Raw genomic sequence first — 21,555 nt, 5'->3', positions numbered from 1 at the left:
CGAAAGAGAAGTTATGTGTCGAAAGAAATAATCCGGACGGAAAGGGGCCTCGGGAAAACTTGCGCTAGAAATGGGTAGTTTCGTCGATCGACAGCAGCGTTGCATCTGTCAACCAGACGATAATTTTCCTAACTTGCTCTTTACATTGGAATTGTAGTGTATAATATGCAAAATGTGTTGCGTGTAAAATGTAACATAAATTTGGTAATAAAATCCTTGAATGGTGTATTGTATCAGTACTACACCAATCCGAATCGTAGTAAGACTTTCTCCGAGTTGATCGCAAAACTTGAGCTTGAAAAGCTAATTCAAGGTATCTTGTATTATCCAGATTCTGTAAACTTCTAATATGTTAGGAAAATTCTGCCTTCACCAAAACAAAATTTATTTTGCTCTTCACCCATAGATGTCTCGGTGATGGTGACCTATCATCTGTGGGTGGATAATTATTTTACTCAGCAGCACATACTGCTGTTCACCTCACTTTCTGTCGTCTGCAGTACAGATGATGTTACATGGCAGTTTGTTATCTGCATTTTTTGTTTGTCAGGGTATTAAATATATTTGCAAGCAACATTTTCACTGGTTGAGAAACTGGAGAAAAACAAATTGCTTTGCTCAATGCAAAATCTTAAATCATATGTATTGTCAAATCAAACATACGTGCTAATAGGCAGCTTGTGTAAATAGAAACCACCTAAAAGAGAAATATGAACACTTGATTTTGCAGAGTAGATTAGCTGTGTTCTTAAAATACTGGTATCACATTTGTTGACATCATTAATTTAACACCAGATTCTCTCTTCTCTACCTAACTAAAACCTAAGGCTACAATACTGCTCAATCCATCAGTGTAATCTTCATTACATAAAATAGTATATTTATTTACTTCTTTATTCATCCAGAGATCGTCTCACAATGGTACAGGATTTGTCAAGGTGATACGGTGCAAATCAATGGGCCAAAATAGACAGCACACAGCATACATAAGGGAGATTCCATGGTGACTCATATTTTGAGATCAGTGGTTAATTATGTTGACTTTTTATCTCTCTATTTTTATTTATTTATTTGGTCCTGTTGATTACATATTATACAGCCAGTGTGCAAGTAATATAGAACAAGCCATTTGATGCAATTACAGTAGTACATGAACATTTATACATTACATTGCACAGACATTGATTTATTTAACAAGAACAATTACTTGCTTGCAGTATTAAAGCCTGCATTATGCCAAAAACAGTATAGTGATTGTTTAAAATAGTAGAATAAGTGACAGTGCTTATTTTTATGCTACTGAAATGAGCTAAGTTTCTTGACCAGCTGATCAATTTGTTCTTTCCATCTTAGGTGACTGTCTATCTGGACACCTAGGAATTTTGTATGTGTGGTTTCATTAATTTTTTGATTGTTAGCATGTATTTCAGGAGCTTTATTTTTTTTTTTTTTTTTTTTTGTCAGAAACTGTATCATATTGGTTTTTTATTCACAGTGAACCATTTGTGTGCTTGAGTAGAGACTGTCATGGCTGTATCCTGCATTGTGGAGTTGGGTCCTTTTATGAGGATACTTGTATCGTCCGCAAACATTACTATTTTAGCTCTGTTGTTAATTGTGATTGATAGATCATTAATGTAGATCAGGAAAATTAATGGCCCAAGAATCGAGCCCTGCGGGACTCCATACGTTATATTTCCCCAGTCTGATTTTAATGCTGTACCTGTCCCCCTTGAGACAACCCTTTGATTCCTGTTCTGTAAGTATGATTCTAACCAAGTCAATGACTTGTCTTTAATGCCACAGTGTGGAAGCTTTCTTAAGAGTGTGTTGTGATCTACACAATCAAATGCCTTGGAAAGGTCACAAAATATTCCCATTGGATACCTTTTGTAATTTAGTTCACCTAAAATTTCATCTGTTAGGTTAAATATAGCTCTGTTTGTGGAGGAGCGCTTACGAAAGCCGAACTGTGTAGGAGCCAGTAAGCCATTTTGTGTAGTGTGATTATAAATCCTATCATACACTATTCTCTCAAATACCTTTGAGAATACTGGCAGTAGGGAGATGGGCCGATAGGTGGATATTTCACCCCTTGCTCCACTTTTGTGGATTGGCATCACTACTGCATATTTTAATCTATCTGGGAACTCACCAGTTTCCATAGATTGGTTTAACAAATAGCACAATATATAACTGATTAAGACTGCACATGATTTTAAAATCCTACTTGATATGCCATCATATCCACAGGAATCTGAGTTTTTGAGTAATTTTATGGTTTTTTCAATTTCCTTAGGGGTTGTACTTCTGAAATGAAGTACTTCTTATATGTTATTTGCAAGTGGTTAAGTAGTAAAATAGCTTCTGTGTGAGACTGTTTATTATGGTTCACTGTTTTTTCAGCTACAGAGAGGAAAAAAATTTTTGAAATCTGAGGCTGCAACTTTGTGTTTATTATTGTCAGGTTTTATGTTCCTATTTGTCTCAGTTTTTATGATGTGACATATAGTTTTTATTTTATTGTTTGAGTTGCTAATTTTTTGTGCATAGTGCAACTGTTTGGCCTTCTTGATTACACTTGTTAGAATTTTACAGTATTTCTTGTAATGTAACTTTACTGCTGGGTCAGCACTAGCCCACTGTTGTACATTCAGATCTCTCTTTTTGTTACATGATATTTTTATGCCGGTAGTTAGCCACTCTTTCCTTTTACTACAGGTTTGTTTGATTTTAATCTGTCTTTGGGGGAAAGAAGCTTCAAAATGTTTAAGGAATAAGTTGAACTTCTCATTCACTGTGTCAGCCTGGTATATTTCCTCCCATTGTTCATGGCATAAACTATTTCTGAAGTAGATTCAGGTTGTTTTCCTGCTGGCAAGTTTCAGGGTTGTCATTTGACCATCATGATCAGACAGACCATTTTTTACTGCCTGTGTCATCGCTTCCTTGTAATTTGTGGGATCTAGGAACAGATTATCAATCAGGGTCTTGCTGTGCCCATACACTCTTGTTGGGAATGAAATCATGGGGAGCAGATTGAAGGTTAACAGTTGTGATTCTAATAGTTTCTGGTTGTTATTTTTTGTGAGTAAGTTTATGTTAAAGTCACCACATACGTTGACATTACTATTGTTTCTATAAAGTTTAGTAAGAACTGTTTCTAGCTGAGAGAGAAATTTTTGAATGTCTCCCATAGGTGACCTGTAAACTGTTACTATGATCAGGTACTGTGTTTCAAGATCTAATTTGACTGCACCCTATATATTCTTTTGTAAATCATTCATCATACATTGTGTTATTCAAGCAAAGATCTTGAATTAATATTTAACCAGTGAAGAGCATTAAAATTAAACAACAAGAAAGTAATTTATATTGTGACTCACATTTCAAATTTCGGACATCCTACTGCTAATGTTCCATTTATGTCAAAAGTGTCCTCAAACTATTAGGAGTATGGATCTGGTTTTTATCACAGAAAATGAAAAATATGTTGGCATTCGAATGACACACTTACAGATTTCTAAAAATGTTTATATAATGTAAAATATTCTAATATATTGGAAAAAAGCATGTGACTCAATGTTACGTGACTACTTATTGTTGGAAAAAGTTTTTCCTGTGAGCAGAGAAATAAAAATATAATGTTATTTACCAAATATAATAAATTTTTCATTTTTTAAACACTATGAAAAATTACAAAAGCATGACAACTGGGAAAATAAACTGTAAATTCAATTAAAATTCAGAGAATTGAAAATATCATCTTGCATTGACAACATCAGGTGGATTAATTTTCTTTACAATTGTGTCCTGTGTGTACATTTTGCAGGCCATTTCCAATTGTGACCAGCATGCTCCATTGCACTGATTAGATAATAGTTTCCAAAAATTGCACATACCTCTCCAGCATAGATTTTACCATCATATTCTAGTTTGTACCAGTCTCCAATTTTTACAACTTCTATAGTCTCTTCAGTGTGATGAACCGTGGACCTTGCCGTTGGTGGAGACGCTTACGTGCCTCAACGATACAGATCGCTGTACCGTAGGTGCAACGGCAACAGAGGGGTATCTGTTGAAAGGCCAGACAAACGTGTGGTTCCTGAAGAGGGGCAGCAGCCTTTTCAGTAGTTGCAGGGGCAACAGTCTGGATGATTGACTGATCTGGCCCTGTAACACTAACCAAAATGGCCTTGCTGTTGTGGTACTGCGAACGGCTGAAAGCAAGGGGAAACTACAGGCGTAATTTTTCCCGAGGGCATGCATCTTTACTGTATGATTAAATGATGATGGCGTCCTCTTGGGTAAAATATTTCGGAGGTAAAATAGTCCCCCATTCAGATCTCCAGGAGGGGACTACTAACACGAATTCTTTACAGATGAATGGAAAAACTGGTAGAAGCTGACCTTGGGCAAGATCGGTTTGGATTCCGTAGAAATGTTGGAACACGTGAGGCAATACTGACCCTACAACTTATCTTAGAAGAAAGATTAGGGAAAGGCAAACCTACGTTTCTAGCATTTGTAGACTTAGAGAAAGCTTTTGACAATGTTGACTGGAAACCTCTCTTTCAAATTCTGAAGGTGGCAGGGGTAAAATACAGGGAGCGAAAGGCTATTTACAATTTGTACAGAAACCAGATGGCAGTTATAAGAGTCGAGGGGCATGAAAGGGAAGCAGCGGTTGGGAAGGGAGTGAGACAGGGTTGTAGCCTCTCCCCGATGTTATTCAATCTGTATATTGAGCAAGCAGTAAAGGAAACAAAAGAAAAATTTGGAGTAGGTATTAAAATCCATGGAGAAGAAATAAAAACTTTGAGGTTCGCCAATGACATTGTAATTCTGTCAGAAACAGCAAAGGACTTGGAAGAGCAGTTGTACGGAATGGACAGTGTCTTGAAAGGAGGATATAAGATGAACATCAACAAAAGCAAAATGAGGATAATGGAATGTAGTCGAATTAAGTCGGGTGATGCTGAGGGAATTAGATTAGGAACTGAGACACTTAAAGTAGTAAAGGAGTTTTGCTATTTGGGGAGCAAAATAACTGATGATGGTCGAAGTAGAGAGGATATAAAATGTAGCCTGTCAATGGCAATGAAAGCGTTGCTGAAGAAGAGAAATTTGTTAACATTAAGTATTGATTTAAGTGTCAGGTAGCTGTTTCTGAAAGTATTTGTATGGAGTGTAGCCATGTATGGAAGTGAAACAAGGATGATAAATAGTTTAGACAAGAAGAGAATAGAAGCTTTCGAAATGTGGTGCTACAGAACAATGCTGAAGATTAGATGGGTAGATCATATAACTAATGAGGAGGTATTGAATAGAATTGGGGAGAAGAGGAGTTTGTGGCACAAGTTGACTAGACGAAGGGATCGGACATGTTCTGAGGCATCAAGGGATCACCAATTTGGTACTGGAGGGCAGCATGGAGGGTAAAAATTGTAGAGGGAGACCAAGAGATGAATACACTAAGCAGATTCAGAAGGATGTAGGCTGCAGTAGGTACTGGGAGATGAAGAATCTTGCACAGGATAGAGTAGCATGGAGAGCTGCATCAAACCAGTCTCAGGACTGAACACCACAACAACAACAACAACAACAACAACATTCTACTTTGTACCAGTCTCCAATTTTTACAGCTTCTGTAGTCTCTTCAGTGTGATGATCTGCAGCAGGCAAATTCTTTGGATACAGCAATGTTTGTAGTACGCCTTTTTCGTAGTGAAAGCAGAGAGTGCTTTTTATGTTTGGTACAGATGGTGCCAAAGAAAATATTTTAACCAGATTAAATTTCACAATGATTCCTTCAATTTCATCAGTAGACATAAGAAAAACCTGCATTGCTGTGGTACTTGTAGCTGCCTGAGTAAAAGTTGATGCATCTATTTATTTATTTATTCCATGTGATCTGATGGTACACAGTGTGTTGCAGATGTCAGAAAATGTCATTTAACATTGTTAACATGTATTAATGTAAGCCTATAGTGTTCTAATGTATTATATTGCTCAATGTTTTCAATTTAGCACAAACAGCAAGATTACTGATCTAAGTATTGATTTACAGAGTAAAAACAGTGACTCAACAAATATGACTTAATGGCTTTGCTAAATTTTATGTTGTCTTCGATGGACTTAATACTAGTGGGAAGATTGTTGAACAGTTGGAGGCCCATGTGGAAAACTCCCTTTTTACAAAGTTGAGTGTTTGTACATATAACATGCAGGTTTGCTTTTTTCCTGGTGTTGTGTTCATGTATTTCATTATTTTTTACGACTCTGGGGTCAGTTGGCACTATATGTTTTCTGAAGAATTTTAGAGTCTCAAGAATGTAGAGGCAAGTCAGTGTAAGGATTTCTAACTTTCTGAAGATGGGTTTGCAGGAGTCTCTGGGTTTGCTCCCATTAATAATCCTCAATGCTCTCTTCTGGATTCTGAATGTGCTCAGAGCAGTTGGAGCATTTCCCCAGAATATTACACCATATTTTAGGTGGGCTTGTATATAAGTATAGTATGCACTGGTTAATGTTTTCAGGCTAGCACATGTTTTCAGTACACTCAATGCATAACAGCCAGTACAAATCCTGGCATTTACCTTTCCTGTACGTGTATTCCATTTCAGGTTATCTTGAACCCACAGACCTAGGAATTTGAAGACAGTGTCGGTATCTATTGACTGGTTATTTATAGTGACAGATGGCTGAGAGGAATTTGCATTTTGTGTTGTGTAGAAGTGCATGGAAGCTGTCTTTTTGGTGTTGATAGTTAATCTGTTGATTTTTGCCCAGTTGCTGAGTTGATCAGTAGCCACGTTCACAGCTTTTTGCACCACCTCTGTATTCTCCCCTTTGAGGAGTACAGTTGTGTCATCAGCAAAAATTATTGTTTTGTGTGCATCAACATTCAGGCTCAAGTCATTAATATACAGGAGGAAAAGTAGGGGTCCCAATACTGGGCCCTGTGGAACACCTTGCTTTACAGTTTTATTACTTGATAGTATTTCGGTTATTGAGTTGCTTTGTCTATTAGTATATTTCATGCTGACACTCTGCATCCGATTGGTTAGGAATGTAGCAATCCAGTTGTTTGCAATTCCTCTGATACTGTAGTGTTCTAATTTTTCCAGTATTATTTTGTGGTCAACAGTGTCAAAAGCAGGATGAGATTGAGATAGGCCTGTAGTTATTCATATCTTTATTATCACCTTTTTTGAAGACAGGAATTACTTTAGAAAGTTTCAGAGCTTCAGGGAAGATACCTGCCTGGAAAGAACAGTCACAGAGGTGAGTTAATGGTTCAGCAATTGTGTGTTCACAATTTTTGATTACAGCTGCTGGGATACCATCAATTCCACTACTACGAATTTTTGCCTTTTCACTGCATTCCACACTTGCCGTTTCACAACTGCACAAATTCCATCTACAGCTCCTTTACCATTGGATGTAGCAATAAAATTCCAATAGATTTCCATATTGTGGAATGATTGAAGTTGAGGTACAACAGCAGTAATATATCGTTTTTAAATTGTGAGGTACCTATCTGACCAGATTGAAACTACCTTCACATTTTCAGGTGTAGTTGACAGTTCCTTGCTAGTGTTTGCAATCACAGTATCATTGGTATGGGTTAATTTGTCTGAAACAACAAAAATTAGGTGATGAGAATCTGAATGCCACAGTGACACAGTGAAACTACTAACTTGTGCTTGTGCCCAGTGTGCACTTTTCACCCTCATCTTGATAAACACAAGTGTAATTTTCAGCAAATCGATATGCAGCAATGCAAGCTGCTTAGAATCTTGGCTCAGAACCATTTCCTTTTGCTCATAACAAGATGCAGACTGAGCTCTCTTTGTATAGCAATGAAGAAAAAACTGAGGAATTGTGGAAATTATGTATTTCATTATATCATGGACTTTAATAATTTTAGAGCCATTTTCTTCCATCTCCCAAACATACCATAATAAGCTCACAATTTCCAACATATCAATTTTATAGACTTTGTTGAAACCTCAACCATTCTGACATGTGTTACACTCATTCTGCCATCAAAGTTATTCCAAAGAGTTTACAAAGCAAAAGAATTTACAAACTTTCTTTACCAAAGAAGAATCTTCGCTAAAATATACCATTATTTTGTAAATCAATCGAGAAATAAATTTAATAATTAATGTTAGATTGTGTAATGAACTTTAAGTATGACATAAATTTTGTAATTTCAATTATTTTGAAAAGAAGAGTAATTTTAACTGTTAGTACATATAGATAATAACATATTAATTTCTTTTTTATACATTTTAGCCTGAAATATAATATATTATATGCAAAATCATATGAATTCTTGAAATGAAACAGCTGAGATAATTTTAACCTATGCAAGAATCAATAGTATACTTTTATCGGTTATCCCCCTCTCTATATATAAAAAAGGTAATGTTAGAGGAGGGTGATTTATTATAACACTCTCGTTGAGTACACACACAGTTGCAATGACCAGGGATACCTGAAACAGAGCTAATCGTGAGTTTGACCACAACTCAAATTCCAGTCAGATACAATATTGCTGTACTCAGGATAAATACGGGTAAACAGAGTCATAAATTGCTTTGAATGATGACATAATCAAGTAGACTGAGGACCAAAATCAGGGTGTGAAAGCATAAATGTATACATCTTGTTATACTGTCTATAAATGTCTTCCACACTATTTGCTGACTGTTCATACAAACTAACCTACATACACAGAGCTCTAGAAGATTCATTTACAACTGATAAAAAAAATACATAGTGATTTAAAGTTTTATTGTGTATTGGGAAGTCAATCCCCTTTCTTGAAAAAAACACACATTTATGTGCATTAACACGGTCTGTGGCAATCTTGATTAACTATTTACAAATCTCAGTCAGTTGACAGATGTTTGAGTACATTACCCATCACCTATGATCTCTTGTAAGTTGACTGGACCAGCAAGGGTACAGCCGTACAGCAGTGTGGTGAATGGATCCGTCCACATCTTTCAGTTCTCTCCCTACATTTCTCATCATTTGCTCCAGTGGATAGGTAACTTCCTGTTTAACATTCATATCAAATCCTGAAACACTGTTTTGTTTACTAAATGTGCTGTTCAATATCTTCTTCACATCACACAGCATATGATCTGCCTATATATATATTTTGCGAAACTAAGTATATAGGATTTTCATCAGATAGGATTAAAAAGTGTTCACATATGGAACTTTAATAAACTGAGCTAAATGCAATGAAAAAAATTAACTGATAAGGTTATACACACAGATATAGTAAGATACTATTCCTAATTTTTACAGTACAATTTATGAACATTGTCCCATTTCAAAATTGTAAAAGGATCTATTCATTTAGTCTCATGGCCTATATATATCAAATTCTAAAGTACAAATCTATTACAAAACATAATTATATAGTGTATCATAGATTTAAACTCTGTCAATAGATGGGACAGAACTTTAGAAATCGCTTGATCTTACATACAACATTCCTGACAATGGAAAATGACAACAACAACAATTTAGATACTTATGGATCATGTCTATATTCTTTCAGTTAATATTGTGTAATCCAAAAAACTTGTTAGATTTAGGATACACAAGGCTGTATGCATTAAAATGTGGATTTTCAAGCGGTCCAATACAAATAACAAAAAAATTATTTCTCTCAGATGTCAACATTTTAGATTTCTCTTTGGCTTACACCAACACAAGATCTCCTACCTCAGACTTAGAAAGTCTGCCTTTACCATCATGTCTCAGGTTTCTCCTATCCACTCCATACCGAGAATTATATTTTCTTCAAGACTAGGACTCACTAAGCATCCATGTTCAAAGGTTTTGTCTCCTATACTAAACATTAAAAGTACCTGGGATTTTACCAATTTGCTTTACTTGTCTGGAGCACCTCTTACCTTTATACCTACAATGGGCATTTCCACAACATTCTTACTATAGTGGATCTTGTTTCTAAATTGTTCAGATATACCACAAATCAAGCTGTAAACACTTCCATCCTGCTATATGGTTGCGAAACCTGGACGTTGTATTGCTGTGATCTGAAGAAACCAGAACGCTTCAACCAACAGAAGCTAAGATATATCATGAACCTGAAATTGGATGACTTCATATCCAACACGGCTGTTCTTGAGAAAGCAAAAATGTATAGCATGGAAGCTCTTATCATTGGGCATCAACTCAGATGGGTCGGACATGTCCAGTGGATGAAAAATGACAGACTTCCATGCCAAATGCTGTACAGCGAAGTGAGCACAGGTAAAAGGCCACCAGGTGCCCCTCTCAAACGTTATAAGGATCAGTACAAGAAAAATCTGAAAAACTTGAACATCGATCTGAGTAACTGGTCCACAATAGCAGAAGATCAAAGTCGCTGGTGCTCAGTTACCTCAAATGCTCTTCAAAACTTTCAGCTGGAACGTCAAAGAATGGAGAATGACAAATGCCGGAGACGTAAACTTCTCCAGGCTCAGCCACGTCCTCCACCTTCCATCAGCTGTAATGTCTGTGGCCGACTGTTCCGTGCTAGGATTGGATTGCTAAGCCATCAACGACACTTCCATGCCTGAACCGTGACAAAGGGAATCTCAGGAGAGAAATGAAAACTCGGATACAAGTATCAGCCGACAACGACCACAAATCAGGCTACCTGTATCAGACAGACAGTTTCCTTCTCACTGATAAATCTTAATCTTAGTGTAAGGACACTCAAAATCTGAATCATCATCTCTGTTATTAGACATTTCATGTGAAAGATCACTTCCAGTTTCATCAAATGCTACATCCATACTGTCTTTACAGGGTTTTATCAACTTTGCTGGTATCATAGTGTTACTGTGGTTACTCATGTTTCCAGGTAAAGACTGAACACAATGAATGGATTCCACAGCACAACTAATATCACTTATTACAGAAGGGACACAAAATATATTGTCAAAATTACGCTTTCTGCTTGGTATTCCATGACTCTCACTTACATTATCACATACTTCGCTTACCTTATCTATATTGTCAATACCATTCACAAATAACTCTGAAACTTCATTATTCTTAAGCTCCACAAATACCTGATAATCATCATCATCATCATCATCATGTTTTTCTTCTTCTTCTTCTGCCAAAACTACTTTATCAACAACATCATTAACAACACAAGTCTCATCTCCATCAACACCTTCATTCATTTGCAATAAGCTACCAGTCTCAGACTTACCAACCTCAGTTATTTAACAGCTCTCTTTCACATCTATACTAAAAAATACCACCCAGTTCAGATCCAATGCAATCATAACTCGATTTACATACTACATCAAAATTCTCACTACTCTCACATTCTGGTTTGTGATTAGTACCTATGTCACCATAATTGAACATAGTTTTCCAAAGCTTTTGATGAAACATAAATGAGAAATGTTATATTCCTTCTGTTCAACTTCAGATACCTGTGCCATATCATTAACACAGTTATTATTGTGCAATTGTGAGTGTAACTTGGGGGTCCTAGTCGTGTTTTCTCACCCCAAAACTGTGAACCTTCATTGTGGTGGACTGCCATTTCCCAAGCAGTTACTTCTATGATTGTTTCTTCTATTAAAATGTCCAAGGTTAACCCCATTATTCCTATCCTGCTGATGTTCAAAATTTCTCTTTCTGTTAACATTTTGATTCTGATAGAAGTTACCATTATCTCTGTTTTTGTAATTATTCCCATTATGGTTTCTATCATTTCAGTTGTTATGGTACATTCTTCTTCTTCTGCCATATCCAACCAACCAACATATTGTAAAAATTGTTCAAGACAACTGTCAGGTCCATGTACTAAATCTCACTGCAATCTTCTGGTAATCTCCTTTTGAGTGCATCAATCAATGTCATTTTGTCAAATGGTTTGTCAAGGTGTGTTAATTTCTTAAGTTGCTTCTTACAAAACTCTTTCAAAGTACTGTCCCTATTCCTATAAATAGGGCCATTCAAAAATTCTCTTTTAATTCTCCCCTACTCAGCTTCCAACCAAAATTTATTTAAAAAAACCTTTCTCAAAACTTTGGTGTGTTTCCTCACGTACTTAAACTTAAATTTACCCATGATAGATCTTCGCCTTCAAGACATCTTTAACAAATTTAATGTTTTCATTGTCACTCATGCCTTATACAAAACTCTCTCTACAGTGGTGCACAAAATCCACTGGATGTAAATTGTCTGATGGAAAGCTTTTGGTTGGACTGTTGGACCTCGCACTATCATTGTTTGAATACACATATTTGTGAATGGAATTTTCCTGAGCTGCTGAAATTTTTTGATCTACATTAGTTTGCATATTGTCTTCAACATTTAAATTTTGTTGGTTTAAACTGTCAATGTTTTGTTCCATTTTTTCCGCTACAGTCTTGGGTTCAACTCTGACATCACTAAAATTCTTCGGCTGTCTTGCCAGTTCAGCTATCAACTCATTTTCCAAAACAATAAATTTATTTTCTAAAACATCAGCTCTGTCATTCCCACTTTTTAACCCCTCTGGCAGCCTGTTTTTTAGCTCTGAAAGTTGATTACTAAGTTGGTCCATTTGATCTTGCACCATATCCAATTTACTATTGTTATCGGTCTTCATTTCCTCTATCTTTGCCAAAATTAAGTGCAAAATATCAGTTTCTACTGTTTCTTTGCTGACTGTGATATCACTTGATTCAAACATGTCCTGACTGGGTCCCACAGCTTTTGCTTCTACGTCACACCTGCCCTCATATCTATTCATTTTGTTAACAAGCACATGAGTCCACAAACAAATTAATTTCACAAGTAGTTTGTATGTATCTTTCCTTTTTAACGCCCATGGTTGAAGTTTTAAAGTCCTTTGTTATTCGACCCAGTCTGTCATTATTAGTAGTACTTTGTCACTGTTCATACAGCTCTTTTGGGCAGCCCTCAGTCTACAGGGTTTTGTATAAAAAGTAATGAGACTGATTTTTTGCTGACACAACTGTAGTTTGGAGCGCACACTCATCTGCGGGGATTGGTTGTGCAGGGGTGTCTGGCCAAAAATGCATGGCGTGCCAGTTGCCTGGGGGCTCTTGTCTCAGCAGCATTGTGGATTGAGTGGACATGCCGCAAAGTCATCAGTTGTGGTGCAACATGCAGCAAACAACTGAGCAATGTTATGCCATCAGGTTTTGAGTGAAACTACGAAAATTGGCTACGGAAAAATTGGATATGTGTCAACGAGCCTAGGGCGATGATTGCCTGTCAAAAGCCCAGGTTTTCAGGTGGGTGAAGAGCTTTAAAGAGGGCCGGGACAGCGTTTAAGGCAAGGACCACTCCAGACACCTGTCAACCAGCATAACTGACAAAATCATCGACTGTGTGCATGTTTTATTGAACACCGACTGTCCAATGAGTGTCAGGATGATAGCAGATGTCCTTGGAGTTGATAAAATGACACTGCACATCATCATCATCACCAAAGAATAGTCAATGAGGAAGATCTGCGCCAAGATGGTCCCGAAGATATTGTTACACATTCAAAAGCAAGCACATGTGGATGCCTGCCCATACAATCTCCAGAGCCTTGAAGCTCATCTGGAATTTTTAGATAATGTTATCACTGGGGACGAACCCTGGGCATTTCAGTGCAATCTGGAGACAAAGTGTACGAGTGCCAAAAGGCACACCACAGCATCCCCATGCCCAAAAAAAGTTTGCATGAGAAAATTGAAGGAGAAAGCCGTGCTGATTGTGTTTTTCGACATCAGGAGCATGGTTCATCATGAGTTTGTGTCCCAAAGCCGAACTGTCAAAGGTGCTTTTTATTGTGAAGTGCTCAAGAGACTGAAAGCCATGGTCCATCACGTGAGGCCAGCCATAGCAGATGATTGGAAGCTGCAATGCGCCGAGTCAAACGTGCTTCATGGTGGCCAGATACCTGGCCAAGAAACGGATTCCAACGATTCCCCAGCCCCCCTACAGTCCCAGTGTGGGCCTGCCAGACATTTTTTGTTGCTCAAACTAAAAACTTCCCTGAACGGACACCATCATGGGATCCAGGAGGAGGTCCAAGCCACCGCGACGAGGGCTTTGAAGGCCATCTTGGACTCAGCATTTGAAGCGCGGAAATCTCTCATGCAGTGGGTTGTTGACTCTCAAGGGTCATACATTGAAGAGTACTAAGTAGCTGTAGCAATATCTACAATAAACTTTGATTCACAAGCTCTGTCTCATTACTTTTTATACAAACCCTATATTTTTTTTGCGTGATCAGAAATCCATTCATATATAAACTTCAAATGACACAAATCACTCCCCCTTCTTCTGCAGCAGACGAAACTTCATTATTAGTCAATTAAATCTGGACAATGCCACTACGTGTAATCTAACCCTCGCTCACATTGATTGTCTCTGTCTGTGTAGTTAACTCTTTTAATAAGCTTCAAGACAAGTAAAATTTACAATAAACTTTTTATATCTTCTTTTCTCGTAGTTGGCTGCAGTTCTTCATGTATAGGGACTGATTCCTGAAGCTGAAATTTTTGACATTATAGGTTCTCATGGTTCCAATTGACGTAAATAATACTGAAAGAAGCCTGCTCTGTAATTTCTGTTTTCATGTTAATTTCATTCTCTCACATTTTTCTATATCACACTGTTTTTACAATTTCCAATTCAACAAAGCCAAAAATTACGTTGTTATTCTCGAAATGAAAACATATCCAATCACATCAGAAGCATGCCCACTACCAATCCACCCTGCGGTACTAGCAATATTCCAAAGAGTTTACAAATTTCTTGACAAATGGCTTTCTGTTAATTTCTATTATTATTTTATAAATGAATAAATTTAATAATTATACTATATTGTGTAATTAAAATAGAAATTTTAAGTGTGCCAAATATTTCCTAATTTGAACTGTTCCTAAAAGAAAAATAATTTCAACTGTACATTCAGAGCTAGTACATACCAATTGTTACAACGAAAATAAAGTAATTTCTCTTTACAGATTTTATCTTGATTTATACAGCATCGTGTACAAAATCATATGAAACTCTTTTAGAAAAACAGCTGAGATATTATTCGAAAAATATTTTTGGTATTGATTACTTCTGTTGAGGAAAGGTAACGCTAGAGGAGGGTATTGCTTTACAGTATGGAACTATTGCATCAGCATATTCTGAAAGGAACCTAAGTGGTATTCACTCTGGAGCAGAAGACTTGCTTTTATTAAGTGATTTTAGTTGCTTCACTGCTCCGAGGATATCTAGTTCTAAGTTACTCATATTGATAGTTGTTCTCGATTCGAATTGCTGCATGCACAGAGATATTCAAATAATTATTCTTCCTGTGCTTCATGCATGGATGGAACATGAGAAACTCTCTGCAGTGCACCTCACTGTTGTTTGCAGAGTGTAGATGTAGAAGTAGACATGTGTGGGGCCCAGACATGATAGGACTAACAGAGGATACTTAATGTATACAGAGAAGGGCAACATGAGTGGTGACAGGTTATTCTGACTTGTGGGGGAGTGTCACAGAGATGTTGAAAGAACCAAACTGGAAGACTCTTGAAGAAAGATGGAAACTATCCTGAGAAAGTGTGCTAACAATGTTTCGAGCACCAGCTTTAAATGATGACTCTAGGAATATACTTCAACTGCAACATATTGCTCCCAAAGGGACCATGAGGACAAGGTAAAATTAATTAAAGCATGCACGGAGGCATTTAAACAATCATTCTTGTCGCACTCCGTATGCGAAGGGAAAGGGAAAATGTCCTAATAGCTCGTACAGTGCTACATATCCTCTGCTGTACACTTCACAGTGGTGTGAACAGTATAGGTGGAGATGTGATTGCCCATGGCCTTGATTAAGGAACCATCCTGGCATTTGCCTTAGTGACCCAACAAAATCCAAATCAGGATGATCGGGAAGAGCAGCTCTGTCCTCCCAATTATGACGTCAGTGTCACAACAGCTGCACTGCTTCATATGGTAAGGCCCTATTGCATAATGTTCCTTGATTTATGCAGAGTTATATGTAGTAATGAGTAAATAATGAAATAAATAGTGCAGCTCTTTTGTGAATTCTGTTCTTAGGCACAGGATGAATTAGTCACTGTGCGTAGGCAGCTGCAATCGACCTGCGTGCTGTCATGCAGTTGGAAGCTGCAATGAATTAATGTGTAAGATGAAATGGCAAAGAGGTACAAAAGGTACCTCGAGTACTATCCTGTCTCCCACTAAAGTAAGCCACAGAGACAAACTTCACATGTTGGGAAGACTGCTGTGTCAGGGGCAAGTATGTGTGAAAGGTTAGCTATCTGTTCATTCCGCTTAGGGAAATAGCAGTTTGGGTGTGGAGGATTAGTTTGACAGTCAGTGTGTATGCCTGAATGGCCTCATTCTACATTTTGAAGAAGCTATTCTGGCAGCTGTTAAGGGAAACTAGGGTGCAACCAGCTGCAAATTATGGAGCACATTGAAAGAAATGATGCATGTCGTATGAGCTCCAAAACCACACTTGGACCATTCGAGCAACTGGCAGAGAAAGTTAAGAGGACCAGGAACTTCTGTGACGCTGACAATCTGAAACATTGTTCCCAGAACTGATTGTAACCTCCTCACTCTAAGCCGAAAGGAGTCCTCAAATCAGAGACTTTGAAGGCTGCATGACAAGCTAGGCTGTGACTTCCAAGACTTGTACCATGGAGCTGAGAACTGTAGGATACTCCTAAATGTCTCCAGGGGCAGGGGAGGGGGCTTCACTACACATCAGTGGCTGCTATTCAGGTTGCTGACTGTGTGTGGAGTGCAGGCAGTGGTTTTTCTCATTAAGCAAATCTCCATCTGGTACAGTTAACAATAGCTGTAGGAAATCCCAAAGTATTAGTCAGTCTCAAAGATAAGGCGCTCACAGATGAAACAGTGTTGTGTCTGGCTTCCAGTCCTGGGTACAATGCCTGCTTGGCCATATCCTTATTGGACTAGTGTGTACTGCACATTTCTTTCTAAAATATATACTAATGAGCATGTAGTATATGTGGACCTGATATATGGACTTGCAAATTGCAGTGCATCTGAAGCAGATGTTTGTCTGCTGAAACACTACTTAATAAACATTTATTGAACAATAAGACATTTTAATTAATACATGAACATCTTTTGAGGAGAGGCTGTTTTGAGAGCATGTCATTTCATTGTGGAGGACCAAATAACATTAGAACGTCTGATTTAGAAGATTCAGTACTTCATCTTATTGAGAACAATAATGGTATCAGTATCAGAGAAATAGAAGAAACTGAGAATGTGAGGCTTTGACAGCGTGAAAAGTCTTAAGAGAGCAACTTTTGTACCTATACCATTTTCAGAGAGTGCAAGGTCTTTTTGAAACAGATTTTGAATCCCAGAAAATCTCTTTGTATTTGGTTACTGGAAATGTGTGCTCTGGGCCAACAGTTTCCATCTACCATACTATTCACTGGTGAAGTGGACATGGAGTGCAGAATTTTTGCAACATTCCTTTATGGGCAGATGAGAATCATTTTGCAGTTTTGGAAACAAGATGTCAACTGTAGTTTAATTTTAATTTATGGGCTGGCATGATCGGAGACAGATTAACTTTACCTTTCATTTTCCTTGGAACACCATACAGTGAATTTTTAATGGAACATTTAAATGTTATATTGGAAGATGTTCCACTACACTTACCTCAGAGCATTTGGTTTGTGCACCATGAGGCAGCACATAATATTGCTCAGCAAGCAAGAACAATTTTAGCTCAGTGCTTCCCAAATAAATGGCAGTAGGGAAGTGTCCAATTCTACCCATCTGCTTTGACCCGTGAGGTCATCAATATCACAGAAACGCCTACTTCCAGTGCATACAAAATGGCAACAATATTGTCACTACATATACATGCCAACAAACATGATCAAAAATAAAAACAACACAAGAACATCTCACTCCAACAATACAATGAAACTAATGAGACCACTGTGGGAAATAGGGGGTTTAGTGCAGGGACAAGCTAAACTCAACTTAGGACATAATGCTGCACATCTGAAAAGCAGAGATGGACATTTCCCTTGACCTATGTAGTTCAAATGAAGCCTTCGATAGCAAAAACCAACACCCACAACTCCAAAAAATGAAATTTGACATTTCCCTTAACCTATATAGCTCAAACGCAGTCCTCAATATCAATAGACAAACCACAAATAAAACATCCTACACCCACGGACTCACACACCTACATACACACAAAACATCACTGATGCCAAAACTCAAAAACACTGCACATAGTGATGTCACACACCACTACACCATTACAACATGGGTCAAGCAGACGAGTGAAATCGGATGCTTCCAATGACTCAAATAAATGGATCGGTCTTGGGGCAGCAATATGTTGGTCTGATTGATCTCCTGAACTCAGTCCACTGAATTTTTATTTTTGGGTTCATTTAAAGGACATACCAGTGTATTCAAGACTTCTTGTGAATGTCGCATTCTTTGCTAGCATGTTCAAGAAGGATTCCAGCAGGTACAACAAACACCTGGAATATGGGAATGAGTAAGACAGTCCATGATGCAACATTTGGAAGCTCGTGATAGAGCTAGTGTTACATATTTTGATCATTTCATTTAGCCATCAGAAGACAACATTTGAAAAGAAAAAATACCTGTAGAACCAAACAAAAAGAAAAAAAAGAAGCAAATGCGTAATAACGAAAAAGCATCTGTAACTGAGAAAATAAAAATTTGACGAAATGTGTGTTGTTATGCTGTTTACGTGGTTTACTTTTCATCAATTATTTTCAAAGATAGTCATAGAGTCATTTTTGCTTCTGTTTTTCTACATTTCTCTGGAATCCAAAGTGATCATCTCCCAGATAAACTAGTGCCAGTTTTTCAATATTTCTGTATTTATTTCATGTAGTATTTTACAACCGTAGTTTATTAAACTGATGCATCAAAAATGCACCTATTGGCATCTGGTTTCTTTGTAATTTAGATTGTTGCATTCTTCTTGAAGTCTGGCAGTATGTCACTTCTATCATACATGCTTCATACTGGCTGGAACAGTCTTGATTCACATTAGGATCTTGATAATTCTGACGGATGGTCATCTACTCCAAGTGTCCTGTTTCAGGCAGATCTTTCAGTTCCCTGTCAAATTATTCTTGCCTGTCCTCTCTCCAACCTCATTTTCATCCACTTCGCTTTCCCTGTCTGTTATATTCTCTTCAAGTTTCTTTCCCTTATACAGGTCTTGTATGTATTCCTTGCACTATTCAGTCTTAAATTTGTTTAATTTTCCTATAGACAGCATATTTCTTTCCTGTTGTTTTTGCATCCTTCTACTGTTTGCATTATTCCTCTAGCACTTCATAGCATTTTCTTTTCAAGTTCTTGGTGATCTTATTTTTTAGATGTCTGTACTCCATTTTTTCTGATCCATTTGTTGCATTTTTATGTTTTCTCCTTTCAGAAGTGGAAATTAATATCACATGTGATTGAAGAGTTTGTACTGGCCTTGTCTGTGAACCTGTTTGATCCTTTGCTGCTCACACTATTTCATCTCTGAGAACTACTCATTTCTTTTCTGTTGTATTCATTTCCCCTGTTTCAGTTAGTCATTACCGAATTGTCTCTTTTTCCACTCTAACAGTCTCAGATTGCTTCATTTATCCAGGTCCCATCTCATTTATTTCCTACCTTTCTTCAATTTCTTCACATATAGTCTGCATTTAATAACCAATATATTATGTCTACCGTTCTCATCTTCTCCTGGAAATGTTTTCCAAGTTGAAACCTGGTTTTTCAGTCTCAGATTACATGATGGTATGACAATCTGTAACTTACCACTATCTCTATGCCTCTTGAATGTATACTGTCTTCTTACATTATTCTTAAATCAGTTGTTCACAGCAATTAAATTCATCTCTGTACAGAATTCTAGCAGGCTACTTCCTCTTTCATTAATTTCTCATAATCCATGTTTTTCTAAAATTTTTCCTTCTCGCACCATTGCATAACAGTCCCCCATCACATTGAAATTTTTCTCTCTCACAATGTTCTTAATATATTGAATCGTGACTTTGTGTACATCTTGGCTACAATAATCAATACATTATTTTCTTGATTACATTATTTTCTTGTGCATTATTAAACTCACTGCTGCTGATTCCCAGTAATTTTTCTTTTTACACCCACCTTGTCAGTTTTGAGTTTGATAAGATATAGTGTGTTTTGTTGGATGTCTGCATCAGGAAAATTAGTATTATATTTTAAATTCTCAGTTCTCGCTATTGGTGTTATGCAGTAATAACAAAAGCCTGCTTATGCTAAATGTTTCTTGGCACAGGTTTGATAATTCTCTCCAGCTGCATTTTGTTTTTGATAGAGGAAAGGGTTAATCTTTTCTTCTCCTCTTCTGATTGGATACAGATAGAATGTTGGACACACAGTGTGTGTGCGCTAGTACCCTATTACCCTAAGATGGTTTGTGTTTAAGTGGTAAAGATTGTTGCTATTCGTAACTGAACCTTCTCTCAGCAAGAAGTGTAACTTTTCGCTATTTTAATCTGCTGTTAAATATATTCCATTCATAGTGTTGAGCTTTTCTAGTAACTTTTACTCTATAGTGAGTCTGTGCATTATCAAATAACACTTACCTGATTGTTTCATTTTGTGTGAAATGGAGTTTTGCTACTCCAAGAAGTAGCAGCTAAAGGGAAAGTGGAGAATCACTTTACTAATGGCAATTAAAGATGACAGCTTTTGTTAATGTTTGGAAACAATAGCTATACTCTGTTTACATTTTAAAAAGCTGCAACCTAGTATCTTACATTATTAACAGAAAATTTCCTATTTTCAATCTGCAGATTTGTAAATAGATAAAGCAGATGTCTTTCAACTACTAGATTGCATATCTCTTGAAGTTGGAGTCCTAAAGTACTAACAACATTTTGCATTCCATACTCCCAGTGTTCAAATAATTTATGCAATAAATGACTAACAAGATACAAGGTGCATCAAAAAACTAACGAGACTGTTTTTTTATCAACCAATTTTTTTTATTTTATTTATTTATTTATTTTTTTTCAAACAACAATATTGTCCCCTCCAAAGTAGGACCATTTGGCAACCATATATACCCACAGAGTCGTTGTTGCTAGTTTTATCGCAGCACTGAAAGGCTTCAACTTGTAGTGCCTTTAACATATCAGTCACATTTTTTTAAAAAAATTTGTCGTCCAGAGTCACAAAATGATGCCCTAAAAGTCATTTTTCAATTTCAGGAAAAGAAAAAAGTTACAAGGAGTCATATCAGGTGAACAGGGGAGGGAGGGGGAGGGGGGGCTGCAGAACAACAGGAATGCCCTTTGAGCCAAAAATTCTGTGATGGATGTGGGTGTGTTGTCATGATGCAGCATCCACCTGTCTGCAATGTCCAGTCTCACTCAATTCACCCTTTTCCTGACCCTTTCAAGGATATATTTGTAAAACACTTGGGTTTCC

The sequence above is a fragment of the Schistocerca piceifrons genome, chromosome 9 (assembly GCF_021461385.2).
Source record: "Schistocerca piceifrons isolate TAMUIC-IGC-003096 chromosome 9, iqSchPice1.1, whole genome shotgun sequence".
In the NCBI taxonomy this organism is placed as follows: domain Eukaryota; kingdom Metazoa; phylum Arthropoda; class Insecta; order Orthoptera; family Acrididae; genus Schistocerca; species Schistocerca piceifrons.
The sequence above is the reverse complement of the archived record's forward strand: the minus strand, read 5'-3'. Positions refer to the sequence as shown.